This window comes from Triturus cristatus, chromosome 9 (genome assembly GCF_964204655.1).
Source record: "Triturus cristatus chromosome 9, aTriCri1.1, whole genome shotgun sequence".
In the NCBI taxonomy this organism is placed as follows: domain Eukaryota; kingdom Metazoa; phylum Chordata; class Amphibia; order Caudata; family Salamandridae; genus Triturus; species Triturus cristatus.
Genome location: NC_140592.1, coordinates 241387309 through 241403690, shown reverse-complemented (window position 1 = coordinate 241403690; position 16382 = coordinate 241387309). Strand labels below are relative to the sequence as shown.

The following is a 16382-nucleotide window of genomic DNA, read 5'->3' as shown; positions in this document are numbered from 1 at the left end:
ACAGTGCAGTGGCATAGAGTACAGAGGCATAGAGTGCAGTAGTGCCGAGTAGAGTTCAGTGGCATAGAGTGGTGCAAAGTGCAGTGCCATAGAGTGCAGTGTCGTAGAGTAGAGTGGAGCAGGGTAGAGTGCAGTAGTGTAGAGTGGAGTGCTGCAGAGTGCAGTAGCATAGAGGGAAGTGGCAGAGGGTGCAGTAGAGTGGCATAGAGTGGTGAAGAGTAGAGTGCAGTGGCGTAGAGTGCAATGGCATAGAGTGAAGCAGTGCGGAGATCAGTGGTGTAGAGTTCAGTGGCAGAAAGTGAAGTGTTGCAAAGTAGAGTGTTGTAGAGTGCAGTGGTGTAGGGTAGAGTGGCATAATGTAGAGTCATGCAGAGTGGAGTAGAGTGGCATAAAGCACAATGATGCAGAGTAGAATAGAGTGGCATAAAGCACAATGATGCAGAGTAGAATAGAGTGGCATAGAGTGCAGTGACGTAAAGTGCAATGATGTAGAGTAATGTAAAGTGCAGTGGCATAGAGTAGAGTGTTGCAGAGTATAGTATAGTGGCATAGAGTGCAGTGGTGCGGAGTAGATTGGCATAGATTGCAGTGCCATAGAGTGCATTGGTTCTGAGTAGATTGGTGTAGAGTGCATTGCCATAGAGTGCAGTGGTTTAGATTAGAGTGGCATCGAGTAAAGTGTTGCAGCGTAGAGTATAGTGGCATAGAGTGCAGTGGTGTAGGGTGCATTGCCACAGAGTGCGCTGGTTTAGAGTACAGTGGCATAGAGTAGAGTGGGGCAGAGTAGAGTGGCATAGAGTGCAGTAGATAAAGTGGAGTAGTGTAGCATAGTGTGGAGTGATACAGAGTGGTGTAGAGTGCAGTGGCGTAGATGGATTGTTTCAGAGTAGAGTGAAGTGGTGTAAGGTGGAGTGGTGCAGGAAAGAGTAGAGTGGCGTAGAGTGGCATAGAGTGCAGTGGTGCAGAGTAGATTAGAGTGGTGTAGAGTGGGCTGGTGTAGAGTGCAGTTCCATAGAGTGGAGTAATACAAAGAGGGACAAACTTAAGAGTGAGGCTGACTTGTCCAAAAGTGCCAAGAAGATTGCATCTGGGACAGGCACCAAAAAAGAAGTGCCCCGCACTAATTAATTAAATAGTTCAAAATGTAGCCCACATTTGCAAATTGGAGCTGTTTTTAACTAGTAAAGACACACTGTACAGTTGGTGTTGCAAGGTATCGAAAACTGCAATGGAGATTGTCCAAGGTAATTTTTGTGGTGTTATCAGTAATCCCCATCCCACCAGTCCATAAAAAGCCCCAAAAAACCATAAAAAGCCCCCAAAACAGCCCAAAAACGTCTCCCACACTGATTTGTCAGACCACACCTTCTGGCTCTGCCAAATTGTCCAATAGGCCAGTAGCGTAGTCAGTGAGTCATAGGCCTTAATGGAAGGAATGAATTGCCCCCACGGGTGCTGTTTGAATAAAAAAATGATGACATCGGAAATATTGTTTACAAGCAAAAATAGACCAAGTGCGTGCAAAATAAGCAGAACAATTTTACATTTCATCTGGAAAATGAAGTAAAATCTGCTGGGCAAAACCAACAAATATGCAAAAATGATGGCGGAAAAACCATATTAATGTTTCATAGACCAATGTCTAAAATAAAGCGAAAAATACATAAAACCGTGCACCCTGTTTTTGTTTTCACTGTTCCTGAATGTTCAAAAAACATTTTAATTGATATCAGTCACCCTCGGCGTACATCTCACTTTGGCTGTCCTCTTATTGCTGAAGTGAAGGTGAATACTTCCCTCACACACCACGAGAAGTTTTCAGGGCCCCAGTCTTTCGTGGGCCCCCCTAAGAGTTAACACTGTGTTCTTCACACAGTCCTGACCTTGAATAATTCTTAAACATAGACTGTTTTAAATATGCTTTAACTTTAATTCATTTTTAAAATGAGTGATATGTGGAAGTCTATAACAGACATTTTGAAGAGGACTGTTGTTTGTTTTTCAACACCATGCAACATCCATAAAAAAGTTCCTTTTAGATCAAAACAGGACCTCACAAATGGCTATGGGGGCTATGGCAGAGATTCTTTGCAATAATATTAGTGAGCAGTTGCTCTATCACAATATTGAAAGCACACAGCACTATCCCTGAATATTAATGGAAACACATTTGGACCAGTGTGCTTGTAAAGTGTCAGCGACCTGGCCAAAGAGTGCATTAAAAGGCCTTTCGGGGTCCAGATAATACATTATGTGCTGTCTCAGAAACTTCTCATAAATCACCTATTTGCATGTTTGTCACAGCGCACGCCTGTTTGCTGCTTTCAGTTGTGCAGAACAGGAGTCATAGGGTCATTGACTGTGTTGGGCGGTGGCCTTCCTCCAAAACATTTGAACAATGCCCATCATCAGCAGAGAACTATGAAATCTGCCTTTACCACCAAAACAATTTGTGCCAAAGATTTGGAGCATTCCTACTGGCAAGCAATGTGTGCTTCATTTGTGCTGGTGGATGCTCGTGGTGGTGACTGGCACGCTTTTCTGACAATCAGGGCTTATTTTTCATGTTTATACTTCAATCCAGAGCAAGAGAGAGAAAAGAGAGAAGGGAGGTAGTAGAGAAATATAGGAAAACAGTAACAAAGAGAGAACAAAAGTATTAAAAAAAGATATCAGGCGTGAGATGGAGAGAAAGGAAGTGGGTGTTGGAAGAAAGGGGCATGAGGCAAAATCAAAACTCTGGAGCCTCGTTATCGGTATTTGTTGGCACCAGCAGAGAGCTGCTGAGGAAGACCCTGCACTTAAAGATTTTTTTTAACAAATGATGCACTGCATGCCATCCAGGGTAAGCATACATAGGAAGGCCCAGATTCACTAAGGGCTTGTGTTGCCATTGTGTCATGCAAGGCAACACGAGCCCTTAAATCAGATTTACTGAGCCATGCAAAGTCATAGTGAGTGGCTCTGTGTGGCTTGGTAAATCTAGAGTAACGCTAGCCAGTGCAATTCTCTGCCCAGCATTACTCTGCATTGGGAAGGCATTCCATGGGTAAAGTGCTGGTGCTCCAACAAATTCACCCATGTATTTTGGCACATTCCCAGATTTACTAAGAATGGTAAGGATGGTAATGCGTCAAAAAACTAAGCCATCCCAACAGAGGTGTAACAAGGACAAATATGTTTTTTCCCCTCGTTATTTCCTCTTTGTACATGTGCTGCATTCTGCAGTACACATAGAAAGAGGAAAATGCCTCTGAGGATTTTTTTGTGCACAAAAGTGTCCTTTCCTGCAAAAAACAAGTCTGCCTGCAAAGAGTGCACCGTTGCATCATGCCTTGGTGCACCGTGCCTTGGTATGCATGACGCATTCCTGCTCACTCTGTTTGATGCAACACAGCAAATTGTCTTGCTGTGTTGTGCCAAATGTTGGTAAATCCGGGCCTAAGGGTCGCATTTACAGTTTGGCGGACAGGTTACAATGTCACAAACATGACGGATATCCCATCCGCCGCATTACAAGTGCATTATATTCAATGGCACTTAAATACGGCAGACGGGATATCTGTCACGTGTGTGACAGAGTAACGCATCTACTGATCTTTAAAACAGCTCCTAAAGTAGCCCATTGAGGAGGTTTTTTTTGCTTGAAGTTTTTTTTTTTGCAGATTTTTTTGTATTTTTTTTATTTAGGGCAAACTAGACCCAAAGTACTGGAGCACTTTACCTGAGCACCAGTTCATTACACAAGGACACATTAATTATTTTTTATTTTTTTAGACATGTCACTGGCAGCCCTCAACATTTTGAACCAGTGTAGAGCTGGATTGGGATTGCACAGCGCCTAGTGAGAGAACGTATGTGAAGAGGTTGCTATCTGTTTGCCTGTCTACAGCATAGTCACATAGGTCGTGGCTGACTTGCTCCAAATAACAATGACCTGTGATTAAACAGCTACTTCTCAGTACATGGAACCCCAGAGAATCAACACAAACAGCAGGTCTCCAACTCAGGTCTTTCAGGATCCTGATTTGGAATAGCACCTAAATAAGAATGGTGTCAGAACTTGCATATTTACTAATTCATCCACCTATACATTCATCTCAATGACTTAAGCACCCACTTCAGAAATCTGTCTGTAACCTACGTCACTCATTCCCTTATCTGTATATGTTCTGTGAGAGATGGAAGCTTGCTTTGTTACTGCCATGCTATCCCTGGTCTGTGAAGAAGTAAAGCTTGAATCTGTTCTGCTCTGTGATGGAAAAGGTTTGTGCTGATGCTTCCCTCGCCGTACCGGTCCTCTGAAGTTGGGAAGCTTGCACTGTTTCTTCCCAGGATGCATCTCTTCTATGAAGAGTAGTGTTTCCAATGCTGCTGCTCCTTCTTATAAAAATACAACAGATATTTTGAATGCACTTGCATAACATGCCCATGCCAATCAGAAGCTTTTGTTGGACCCAGTGCTAACACACTAGTTTCATAGCCCTGGCCCAGATACTCTGGATTCAGTCCCAGCTTCCCAGCTTGTCTAAACTGTAAGACTCTGCATAGTTACCTTTCTTTCCACTGCCTCTTTTTCCGTGATCATCACATTTGAGAGCACTTTGAAATAATTCAGTTCTGGATATGCACTGTACCAAAACCTCTCTCTCTAGTACACGGTATAATAGACCACAATGTTGCTTCCTTAAGAACAACAATAAATGGCTTGTATTTGTGGCACTAGACAACTGATTTGCCTCTTGTGTTATCCTATCCATGCGTCCAACACTAGGACATTTCTTTATGATGTATCTGTGCGCCTAACAAAATTTCATTAATTCATTCATTAATAAAATTGTCATTAGGGCTGAAGGGGTAAGAATGTGATACTCATCCATGATGGAACGGCACAATGTCTAATTGGGAAACCTGGATTCAATCCTGACTTCCAAGCTTGACCAAACAGAATGACCCTTGCCTCTTGAGTCATTTATACAACTGTCATGGCGGCGAGGATGCGGTTCACTATTTCTAATAAAGGCCCCTCAGTGCAGTGATATAAACTAAGGTGTTAAAGTGAAGCAATCCAAAATACTATTTTTTATGAAAAGCTCACAACTTTATTTATGTAAAGTGGCAGTCGGCGAAACTTGCTGCAGGTTGGGAGGACAGGCGGCGCTAAGAGCTGCTCTCCACAGCCTCCGCTACTTTGGTTTTCTAGATAGGATGCTACACAGAGAGATTGCTCAGAATTATGGAACCCGGACATCACTGCCTCACCACCACTCCCCGAGTGGGACAGGTACCAAGTATGAGATGCTTTGGTGTTGTTTTTGAAAATAAATTAGTTGAATGATTGGGGGATGACATGCTAGTGACAGTCATTTTTGAACTGCACAGCAAACATACAATATTTGATCATGCACTACTGAGCTACTGGGGGTGTTTTTTGGGAAAATCTGCAATTTAATGTTGATTCTGCTGAAACCTTGTTCCTTACTTTCCTTTTTCAGTTACCCCTGACTAAGAGAACTTATCTCGAAATGCACTGGGTGTTGAACATCTGTGGATGAAATTTGGATTATTTGTGAAGAAAGTGATACTATGGATTGTTATACAGTGGAAACAGCATTTCACCAATAGAACATGGGAGTTGTGAATATTAACACTTTGGCTGTTTGAATTGAATAAACATGGATGAAAATGGATACATTTGAAAAATTAAGGATGAACATTAACATTGGATTCGTATTGGCCAATGGGCCCATTGAAGGGCTGTGCACCTTGGGGACTGTTATGCCTACCAGGCATTCACAGTGGCTCACATTGTGAAACATGCCGCACTATCTGACAGCCTCGACAATAGCACATCGTGAGGCCTCTTCAAGGAGCAAGGCCTACGGAAATTTGTCCCATCGCCCTCTCCACCCTGGTTCCGAGGCTGGTGAACATGCCATATGAAGCTGGGACTATTTCACAGTACTTGATGTGAGATACCTATATTCCTGGGAAAGACGCCTGATAGCAGCACATGGAGATTAAGTGATTTGCCCAGAATCACAGGATGTTGAGCCGACGCCGAGACTCAAACGTGGCTCGCCAGTTCCAAAGTTGGCAGATCTGGCCGTTAAGTCACATCCTCTCCTCTGAGTAGCTCAGTCGGTCTTCTGCACACAGTATAGTGAGGCAAATAGAGGTATGGGAAAAACTGTTCATCATTTCCAAATTAGTAGACTCTACTAGACGACTGTCAATAGATCACCCAAAATCCCTTCCAAAGAATATGTACGTCGGTGCCTCACATTTGAAAAAATGCAATTAAATGAAAAAAATCCAGATTTAATGTATTTACTTTGAATTGCCTTCTGCAGGGCAATCACCATGTCTCCAGATTTCAAATCGTCCTGACGTCCATCTTGAGATAAAAAGGCAATCACATTTAGACCATAACAATTCGAGAAACGTTATCAAACAAAAGGTAATTGAAAGTTGGGCATTCCATACAAATGCACAAGAAAACCAGAATGTATAACAGTAGACTAAAGCAAATCATTTCATTTGTCTCCTCGTTAGAACGCGCCTTGTACGAAAAAAAGCACTGTTGAAAAGACAGGGAAGTGGGTTTTTGCATCCAATCTTGAAAAAATCATTGATTTTTTTTTTAAGTGCCTGGTTTGGGTATGTCTCATAATTTACAAAATGAAAAAATCCTTCTTGTGTCTTTAAAAATGAAAAGTGCACGTTGTAGAGAGACTCACAGACAAAATGTTAAATGTGTTTTTTGTAATGGCAAAGGTCAGGGGAGGAGAAAAGCCAATAGTCCCTTGTTTGCCCTTCTGTGAATTCTGGGGTCATGGGAAGCGAGTGAGGAGTACTCAGCATACCTGACTTTTCACCAATGAAAAGCAGGTAATAGGTTCAGACCTGTACGTATTAGAAAGATTACAAAGTGCTTCATTTGTAAATAAATAAGTGCAGGGTCAACACACTTTCTGAGGAGGCTCCCATTGGCATTGTCGAATGGTGGATTTGCCAAATATGAATGACGCCAAGTCATGATTCCACCATATGCGTCTTTATTCCAACACCCCACGCTTCAAGGAATATTTACAAAGCTTTCATGCAATGCAGGGCTGCAAGCGAAGTTGATGTACTGCATTTTATGATAAAGAGAGATCAGAAATGCTTCATATTTACAAAGATAGGGAGCATTTACCCTTTCTCCTTGGTCTGGCACACTGTTTGCAACTTAGTGCCAATGCATGCCCCCTTGTACCATAGTGCAACGGTGCCTGCATTATGAGCAGGATTATTTTTCTTCAGGAAAGCACACCTTCATGCACAAAAACAATCCTTAGAGGCATTTTCCTCCTTCTGTTTGTGATGCTGAATACATCACGCATAGAAAGAGGAGGTAACAAGGAGGACATAATGAGATTTCTCCTTCTTACGCCTCACTGGGGAATTCTAGCAATTTGACACATTCCCAGGTTTGCTAGCTTTAGTAAACCGGGAAATGTGCCAAAATCCATGGGTGGAGCATGGGAACACCCATGCTCCACCCATGGAATGCCTCCCAGATGCAGTGTAACACAACACAGCACAAGGGGCTGCGTTGCTGTACTTTGTCTTTACAAAGCTCCACGGAAGGAGGAGTAAATTGCTCCATATGTGGATTATTAAATTCCAGTTAAGGACGCGTGTTGCCTTGCAACAACTCGCATCACACAAGGACAATGTAATTTTTTTTATAAATCTGGGCATAAATGTCTCTTTACCTCTCTCTTGAAGATTCATTTTCATCCCTGCTTTCTCCATTTGTCACTTTATTCCTGTTTCTATTTTTTTCCCATTCCCTTCCTCTCCCTCTGTTGGTCTGGGTTGAGTCCAATGATGATAAAGATATCCTGTTCCCAAAAAAGAAGTTGTGGTGCTCACCACCACCAACCACTGGCACAAACAAAGCCCTTATTACCAGATACAAATATTATTTAGAACCAGAAGTGTCCCCAAATCCGAGCTGTTTTTATGGCCGTCTAAAAGTCAGTGTTATGTTGGAAAAGAAATAGTGGTTGGATTCAAGCGGCCATCAGACGGAAAATCCGTCCTGTGTTAAGGAGGATTGAAATGCTAAAAATTCACATTGAAGGGGAATCCGAGGGCGGTATTGAGTACCCCAGGGTTCCTCTTACAATGATTATTTTGACACAGTTCATGTGCCTGCTGACAATTAAGCCTGGATGCCAAAGTTCAGGGGAGATGAGAGGGAAAGGGGTAGGTTATTGACTTAATGCAAGTCCTCAAAGGTCTCTTAACACCACTGTTTACCTTCCTCCTCTAAAAGGTCACCTCAGGTCGAAGGTCAGTTCGAAGGATATCACTGCATATCGTTGTCATTCCACAAACACCCAGCAGCCATCTTGGGTGCAACTTCAATAGCTCCATAATCCCCAAGGAGGGCGAGGTATGCCTTAATTTCACATGATTTACAAAGGATAAGCCCTGCTGGTGGGGCGGGGCTTGTATTGGGTTACATGTCTTGCCACATGAGCCAGTGTTGGGCCCACTGAATTTATTTCAAAATATTTTTATTGAAATTTTACTCAGGGAGATCATCCAAAAAGCATTACAAATGCGACCAATTTCAGAAGCATCATCCGCCCAGGTATATAAATAAACATAAGAGCTAGAGTTTACCCCCTACTTCTAAACGGATGAAGTTTAATATATGACACAGTTTCATCAGGATAGTATAAGCTTATAACTATCTACCCTCCCACTGAATTTAAATACATGTTTACTCACAGTGTGCACTGCTATAGTAAGTTTTTGGGCCAGGTCAGGTCTAGTGTATCTGGGCACATTACAACACAGTTCTCATTTACATTTGATAGATTGCATATATAGTAATTTGTGAAGCCAAGACGTATGCATATGTCACCCTGAAGGCAGGCAGTACTTTATCAAAAATGAATGAGACATTCTTGGCTTTGTTTTGCATTTCAATTTATTCCCATTAAAATGTTTTAAATGTGCTTGGTTCCCATTCCAAAGCCTGCTTGAAAAAGTTTGAAATGTATCCAAAGTCCTGGATATCGATGAGAGACGAAGATCTCCTGGAGATCACCTTAAAAAATGTGCATTTGTGGGTGTATTTTTTTAATTCTTACTTTCTCCACAAAGAATTTTTTTTAGGTATGGAGAAACCCTTTTCCCTGTAACCCCTTGAAATACGAGGATTTGTGTTTTCCTTTCTCACCCTGGAAATGCACTTACTGTTCCCTTTCCAAGGATTACATTTTGCATGCGTTTGCATTGTGTGATTGTGCAGTATGGCCGTGAGGACCTTCAAACTTCCAAGTTTGTGAGCTTCACACATTTTGAAGATTCAGCCCCAGGTATTTATTATATTTTTTTTAAGTTTTACATAACACTGATCCCCAACAAAGTATGTGGGTGCTTTACAATAAACAGTAAGATCATAATTACTCTGAAAACGCATCACCATAGAATGGAACAAAGGTTGAGCACAGGTAGTAGGCGTAGAACACTCAGTACAATCGAAGGTGTGGTACTCCTGTCAGCAGCGGATCAGGAGTACGGATCAACCGTGATCATATAATAATTAATAATTACTTTTTAAAATCTATCTTAAAAACTAACATTACTGAGGTGCAAAATCCACCCTACTGATGGATTTTCCACCCTTGTAAGTACAATTTTTGAACAGGGGATTCTTCGAATCCTCTTTCTGTCAAGCAGATGTGGGATTTGTAATCGGAAATGGAAGTCGACAAATCGTCATTGTGTCATCCAGTTGTAGGATTTGCTATCATAAGTACAAGTCCCATTTAGGAGCCCCAAAAAGTTTGTGAATCAATCCCTTAGGACCTACCGCTTTGCAGGGCGCAACTATGACACTTTCCAAAACCCTAAAATTGGGCAAGATTCAGGGGACTCTTTTTCCCAGGTTCGAGATACAACAATATACAAAGGAATTCATTTGGCATAGCTACTTTGGGTCTGCCTGCACATGCATTCTCTTTAAAGGAATCATTGAGGGGGCTACGCTCGTATGAATAAGTATCAGACACAGCTATTCATTGCATACAACCCTATGTTTTTATCAAAATGGCCTGCAGATACCTGCATAAATTATCTGTCATAAGAGAGGAAGTGAAGCAGTCATTTGATTGGTGAGATGGTGGTAAAAGCAAGAAACCATTAGGATTTGACGTTGGCGCTTCAAGGATCGTTTTTGCAAAAGACGCCATTCTAGATAAATCGCCGATTGATATCTCATGCATCACATTGGTATTTCAAGGTCACTTGAGGTTTGCTACTCCAGACATAGCACAGACTAATGAAGGTGCTTCTCAAAACTTCATATTTCAGCGATTCGTTTTATGATATCGTTACGCCATATTGTTAATTGTGATAGACCTGTACCATGCCACCTGGAGAAAGGGTTGGAGATAGTAAAAGTTATAAATGATTGAATTACCATGATAATACTCTAGTGAGCTTGGGACCTCTGTGCTTTATAGCTATAACAACAGTGAATGAGGTCTGATTTCTTCTGCATTTAAGAGAGTGTTTAGCCACCAAAGTCTTTTTTGATTTGTAATCCCCACTCAGCTGTGATTTACTGAGAATTTCTCAGGTTCTGTGAAATATTTTGAGTGATAGAACAACAGAATTGATCACCTAAGTGGAAAGTACACAAATGTTATTTTTGACTGAGAGGTATAGGAGATACCCAGACAGCAGAAGGATGGGGGATACCCTTTCACCCATATGGACTGAAACGGGAAATTGCAGACCTTTTGATCAGCTTTAGAGATTTATGGTGAGGGTAAGAAACAGCTACCCAACCAGTGAAGTCTGAGTTCATGCGGTTCAGTGAAACTGGTAAGTTGTACAAATGGCGCCTCCTGGCTGTTCTCACATAGGAACAATGCTACTACAACTTTGTAGCTTTAACTATTCTGTAAAATTGTGCACACAAAACTTCTTAGTGTGCCTTAATTCAAAGGAGAGAATGTGTCTTGATGGGGGTTGCTATGTTTGGGTGTCCAACCTAGCTCCAAGAGGGACAAATCCCTGCAAGATACCTCTGAGTGATATGCCACGCAATATTGTAGTGTATAATGATATTCGAGATAAACATCTACTATTTAGATGCACTCCATTCAAATACATCCTATGTAAATTTATGTTATGAGGGTTTCCTGAAAATTTCACATGGCTCCTGAGTTGGGTGCAGAAGAACAAGGGCAGCCCTCCTTTGTCTGAATGGGTGGGAAGATCGTGCTTGTAAAACGAGCTAGGGATATTGAATGCAAATTATTCTTTTTGTAGTTAAGATTTCCAGTTGGATGTTTGTCAATAGCTCAGTGTTTCTGTGCATATTAATGCATGTGCCACAAGGGGTAATAAGTATATTATTGTCTATTTTCATTTTTAGGGCTGAGCTTTGATAGCACAGCTGTCAAATAGGCTCATTGCTAACAAGAATGATGGACTGAGCTTTGGGACTGCCCATTTAACCATTGGCTTTCCTCCACTAGCCTCTTTTACACATTGGCTTGATACTTTGTAAATTATGGCTTTGCTCAGCACAGTTGACCTTTCATCTCTCGCCTAATGCTTTTGGCTATATCCTTCCATCTCCTCATGAGTGCTTACAATGAACTACAAGAGGGACTACTTTACAACTACAGCTCTGTCTGTCCCCTCCTACAGGGGCCTTCCCCAATGGCGTAGCAAGGTCAGGTGGTACCCGGTGTGGAAAATTTCTTGTCACCCCCAGCTTGACAAAATGGCAAAAATATGAGTTTAACACATATTTTAGCCATTTTGTCATCCCCTCGGTGATGACACCCAGGGCGGCCCACACCCACCGCACCACCCCCCCCTTCCATAAGTCATAATCTAATGTGCTAATGCTACATGCGTTCACTCGTTAAACTCAGACTTACTGACTTTGGCAGAGCTCTGTTTTTTATTGTAAAACAGATACAAACCCAACCGAGGTACACTCTGGAACACCTATCACAGTTATTTCTGGAAACGTGACACAACGGAGGCACTACGACTCACCACTTGTGTAAACCTATTTGAGTGATTAAACAGTGCCGGCAAAGAGATTGACAGGCGTAAATCAAAGGAGTAAAGGCCTGTGCAGAGCCTCATTTCAGCATCAAGTTTGTCAGCTGTGTGTTGATCATTGATATGTGGTGCCCTTACATTGGCATGGTGGTGAAAGCTCAGTTTGTGTATCTAAGCACGGCTCTTTGCTTCGCCAAAGGCCCTAAAAGAGGGGCGCGCCCTGCAACCAGAAATGCGGTTTCTTTTTTGTAAATCCCCCAGGAGGCGCGTGGTCTCTCCAGCCCCTTGTATATGGCCACGGTCTGGTTTATAATAAACAGAGGAAGTGGCCTGTCTATTGAACCACTAACTGCAAACAGCTGTGCGGCCTACCCCTGCAAAACATCGGCTAACACACTCTACGGAAATCTGTGCCCCCCGCCCCCAACGGCCAGCCTCATGCAGCCTTGAAAAAGGAAATGCAATTTCGGCAGAGTCGCTGCTGTGCTATTACAGAGTTATATATGAATCCAGATGGTCGGATCAAGTGCTGGCAAAATGGTGCGTTTTATTTGTATAGAACTCGGCGGCAGAGGGGCGATCACAAGCCCTGAGGCACAGAACTGCACTGCGAGCCACATGCGAGCGTGTTAGCCAGACCTAAGAACAGAGCGCTTAGTTGGAGTTTTCGAAATCTAGATTAAATTACAATGTTGGCAAAGTAGCTTCAGCCGAGTCAATGCCCGCTCAAAGACATGCGAGGTCACACAGCATGAAGTCATGGCAGGGCTGATACTGCCGTTCATTCTTCTAATGTTGAAAGAAGGAACTCACTGAGTTCGCCAACACGTTTGTTATTATGGATAGCGCAATCTACATCCAGGGCTTAAAGTGGGCCGGGCTCACCAGGTCTGAGTACCGGAGGTTTTTTAAACGGGGCCTCAAAACGGGTCTCTATCGGGCTCTGTTTTGTGCCCTGGCACAGGTGGTCCGTTTTTTCCCGGACTGTAGCAGGCACATAATGTGCGTGTGCTCACACTGCTCACTTCTTACTAGTGGAGAAGTTACGGCATGACGTCATGCTAGGGGAAGGGAAATCCTTAAGAGAGTCATTTTCTCTCTGGATTTCCCTCCTTCTCTTTTTGAAACTCAGGAGCAACAACATTGTCGTGGTGTCACCAGGGCTTTAAGTGGAAGCTTTTTCAATATTATATACAAGCCATAGTTGCTGCTTATTTATCTTATGCAACTAACAACCACTGACAAAGCCAAAAGTCCTGGATTGTTATGGGTATAATGTTACTTGTATCATATATCGGTATGCAATGACCGAAACGGCAAAATACCAGTCGGGTGGCACACTATATTCTAAGCACAGATTTTTTTAGCTACGTGTTTTAAGTCACGCCCTTAATAACATTGGCCACGCCCCTTTGAGAGACCACCATAATATGATTGTCAGAATAGAGCAGACCTGAGTACAATTCAAGCTCCACGTCCTTATAAGCATATTATCGATACTATTGTGTGACAGGTCACCTATTTACAAGAAGTGGGGTCGGAAAATGAATGGAAGGTGAAGGTAAAAGTGAAGGGCCATGCTTCTACTTGTTACATAATTATAAAAGACCCCGTCACATTGTATGCCCAGCCCCAGACTATTTGAAAATAGTTTTGTAGTCAATTTATTTACAAAAGTCTACTGTAAAATAATCTAAATGACATGTTTTCCAAAATTTGCTCTGGTAGAGGAACAGCCCTCTTTTAATGCCACTCTATTGGGTGTTTCAAGTTCGCTCTCTGCACTCACTTCCTCGGTGCAACTCCCTCTGTGCAACATGGTCACAGTATTTAATCCAACCTGCTAAAATGTCCAGCAGCCTCCGCTGACCTTAGCACTAGATGCAAGTTAGGCTTGTTGGGCTGTATCATGAAGCGCTGCGCTGGCTCAGTACAGAGAGACTCTGAGATGTCTAAAGTTACTGCATGTAACTCGGAAAGTGCTTAATTTCCACCGGTGTTTTCTGGTGCTTAGCACTGGCACTTATTTCTGACAGTCCACCAAATGGTGGCGCTGTCTGTCTATTTTTTCAGAAGAGTACATCAGCAGATCATTTCAAACTTCAATATACACTGCATTTAGCAGCACTGACAAGGTGTGCAAGCCTATGAAATACCTTGGGCCCTAGAACTTATGTTTTTACAAATTAAGCACTGATTACTCTGAATTTCTCTGAGCTAATGAATGAGAGGTCGACAGCACAAGTGTCTGAGTTATATTCATGAACTTTAGACACCTTGGGCAGATTTACAAGAACTGATGCATCTCTGCATATCAGCAGAGATGCGTCAGTTAATTTGCTTCACACAAAAAAACCCTTGCGCCTTCATGGATGTGTCGCATTTACAATGCAGCGCACCGTGGCGCAAGGATTGACAGATGCGTGATGCATCTGTTCGCGTAAAGGCAAAGCATTGCTGGAGTCTTGTCGCAAGCACGACGCAACTTCAGCAATGCTCAGGAATGCCTATTCCCATTATGCTGTGCCACTCCTTATGCCTGCTTCAAGCGTAAGGTTTTGACGCAGTGGAGTCGTAGAAGTGACTCAGTGAAATCTTGTAGATTTCACTGCGTCACTTTTACGAGGCTTTCTTACATCGGAACTCCCACCCTGCATACATTATACCTGACGCAGGTATATTGTAGCGCAGGGCTTTACAACGTGACGCATCTCCCTAGATGCGTCACGTTGTAAATATATCGCAACATGGTGCATTGTTTACGACGCTGCTGTGTCACAAAAGTGACGCAATAGCGGCGTAAAAGTGTTGCAAGGGGCTTGTAAATCTGCCCCCTCATACGCAAAACAAAACAAGCATTGGCATAGCCAATAGGCCTCGCCTTTGGGACCTTATAAGTGTTTAGCCATGTAACAGTTGCATAACTAAACACTTATAAGGTCCCAAAAGCGAGACCTATTGTCTATGCCAATGCTTGTTTTAACTGCTGCGATCTATTGAAGCCTCACGGAGAACATCAAAGCGGCCGCGCAAGTGAAAGTAATCGCGGGAAAGCGCGACGCGCGCGCCCGCGCACATGCACTGTAGCTCCAGGCTGGCCTGGTAGCACTTTTTGGAGCCCTCTCAATAAGTCTCGCCAGACCAGCGCATGCGCTGGGTCAGGCGAGACCTAACCAGTAGCGTAGCTCATCGGTGAGCCAGCGCAGTCCCTTATGATAGGGTCACTGATCTGTTTTCCCTTCACTGCACCGCTTTGTGGTCCACGCCCGAGAGCTGTAAAGGAAGCCAGGGCAAGCCTGCAGTCAGCGTTAAAGAAAGACCCCTCTGCTCCCCCACCTGACCCTGCCTCAGATAATGAAAGAGAGAAAACAGCCTAGTGTTCCCAGCTCCTTCCAGATGGTGCCCCCGCCCCTTTTTACAATCTCTCTGCTGCCCTCTTTACTTGTTTCAGAGGGACTGTGATTTCCATTTTCCCTCAGACTTTGATTTAAACCCTTGTCCCACAGGTCAAGCAAAGGTTGTCACGAGAGAGGAAAGGAGGATGAAAAGAGGCGCCCTTTTAAAGGGCGGGGGTTCCCAGCAATGGTTCAATGTGTTATTTTTAACGCCAAAGTCTAGGCTGTTAGGGAAGCCATCGGTATTTGCAATACAAGGAGCAGTCTTTTCAAACTAACCCACTATCCTTTCCATTATATACTTACATTATAAGAACACATTTTGCACTGACTACAAAGCCCTCAGTTTTCCAAGTCCATGCATGAGTGGCTCATTAAAGTCATGTTTTATTTTGCGATTCTGGGACTTGTACTCCTGAATTTTTTAATGGATAAACAGGACCACACAAACCTGGATAATATGAGCTACTCATTGAACCTCAGAAACCTGAGAGCCGTGCACATATGAGTGTTATGCTTTCCTGTTTTCTCTTCATGTAGAAGAGCAGTTTGTGTCAAGGTCTGCTCACGAAGGGCTTAGTAAGTGTGGTGATTAAACCGGGCATGCAGAGCCCTTCTCTGGCTCAGTGTCGCAAAGAGAATTGTATTGTATTGTATTGTATTTGTATTTATATAGCGCTTACTACCCGTGGCGAGGCATTGAAGCGCTTTTAGGCAAGTAGCATGCTCCTCCGGGACCCAAAAGTAGTGGTGGTGGCTGCTACCTGTTAGCAGCAGTGGGGCGGGTGGGGGGAAGGGGCAGGGGGGAATAGGTATACAAAAATCACTTACCTCCTGCTGGCTGGCTGGCCGATGCCTCTGCTACGTTCTCTTCTTGGCTTCTTTGGGAAGACA

General features: G+C 43.1%; 1 protein-coding gene and 1 long non-coding RNA gene across 2 annotated transcripts in view; both read right to left on the bottom strand.

The window, feature by feature from the left end:
• Window positions 1-16364, bottom strand: part of LOC146797677 (uncharacterized) — a 40018-nt gene extending 23654 nt beyond the window's left edge. The window contains exon 1 of the long non-coding RNA XR_014968516.1: window positions 16320-16364. This is a non-coding gene — a long non-coding RNA (uncharacterized LOC146797677). The remainder of the gene's footprint in view (window positions 1-16319) is intronic.
• Window positions 1-16382, bottom strand: part of EFCC1 (EF-hand and coiled-coil domain containing 1) — a 249513-nt gene that overhangs the window by 147747 nt on the left and 85384 nt on the right. The gene's annotated exons all lie outside the window — the stretch shown is intronic.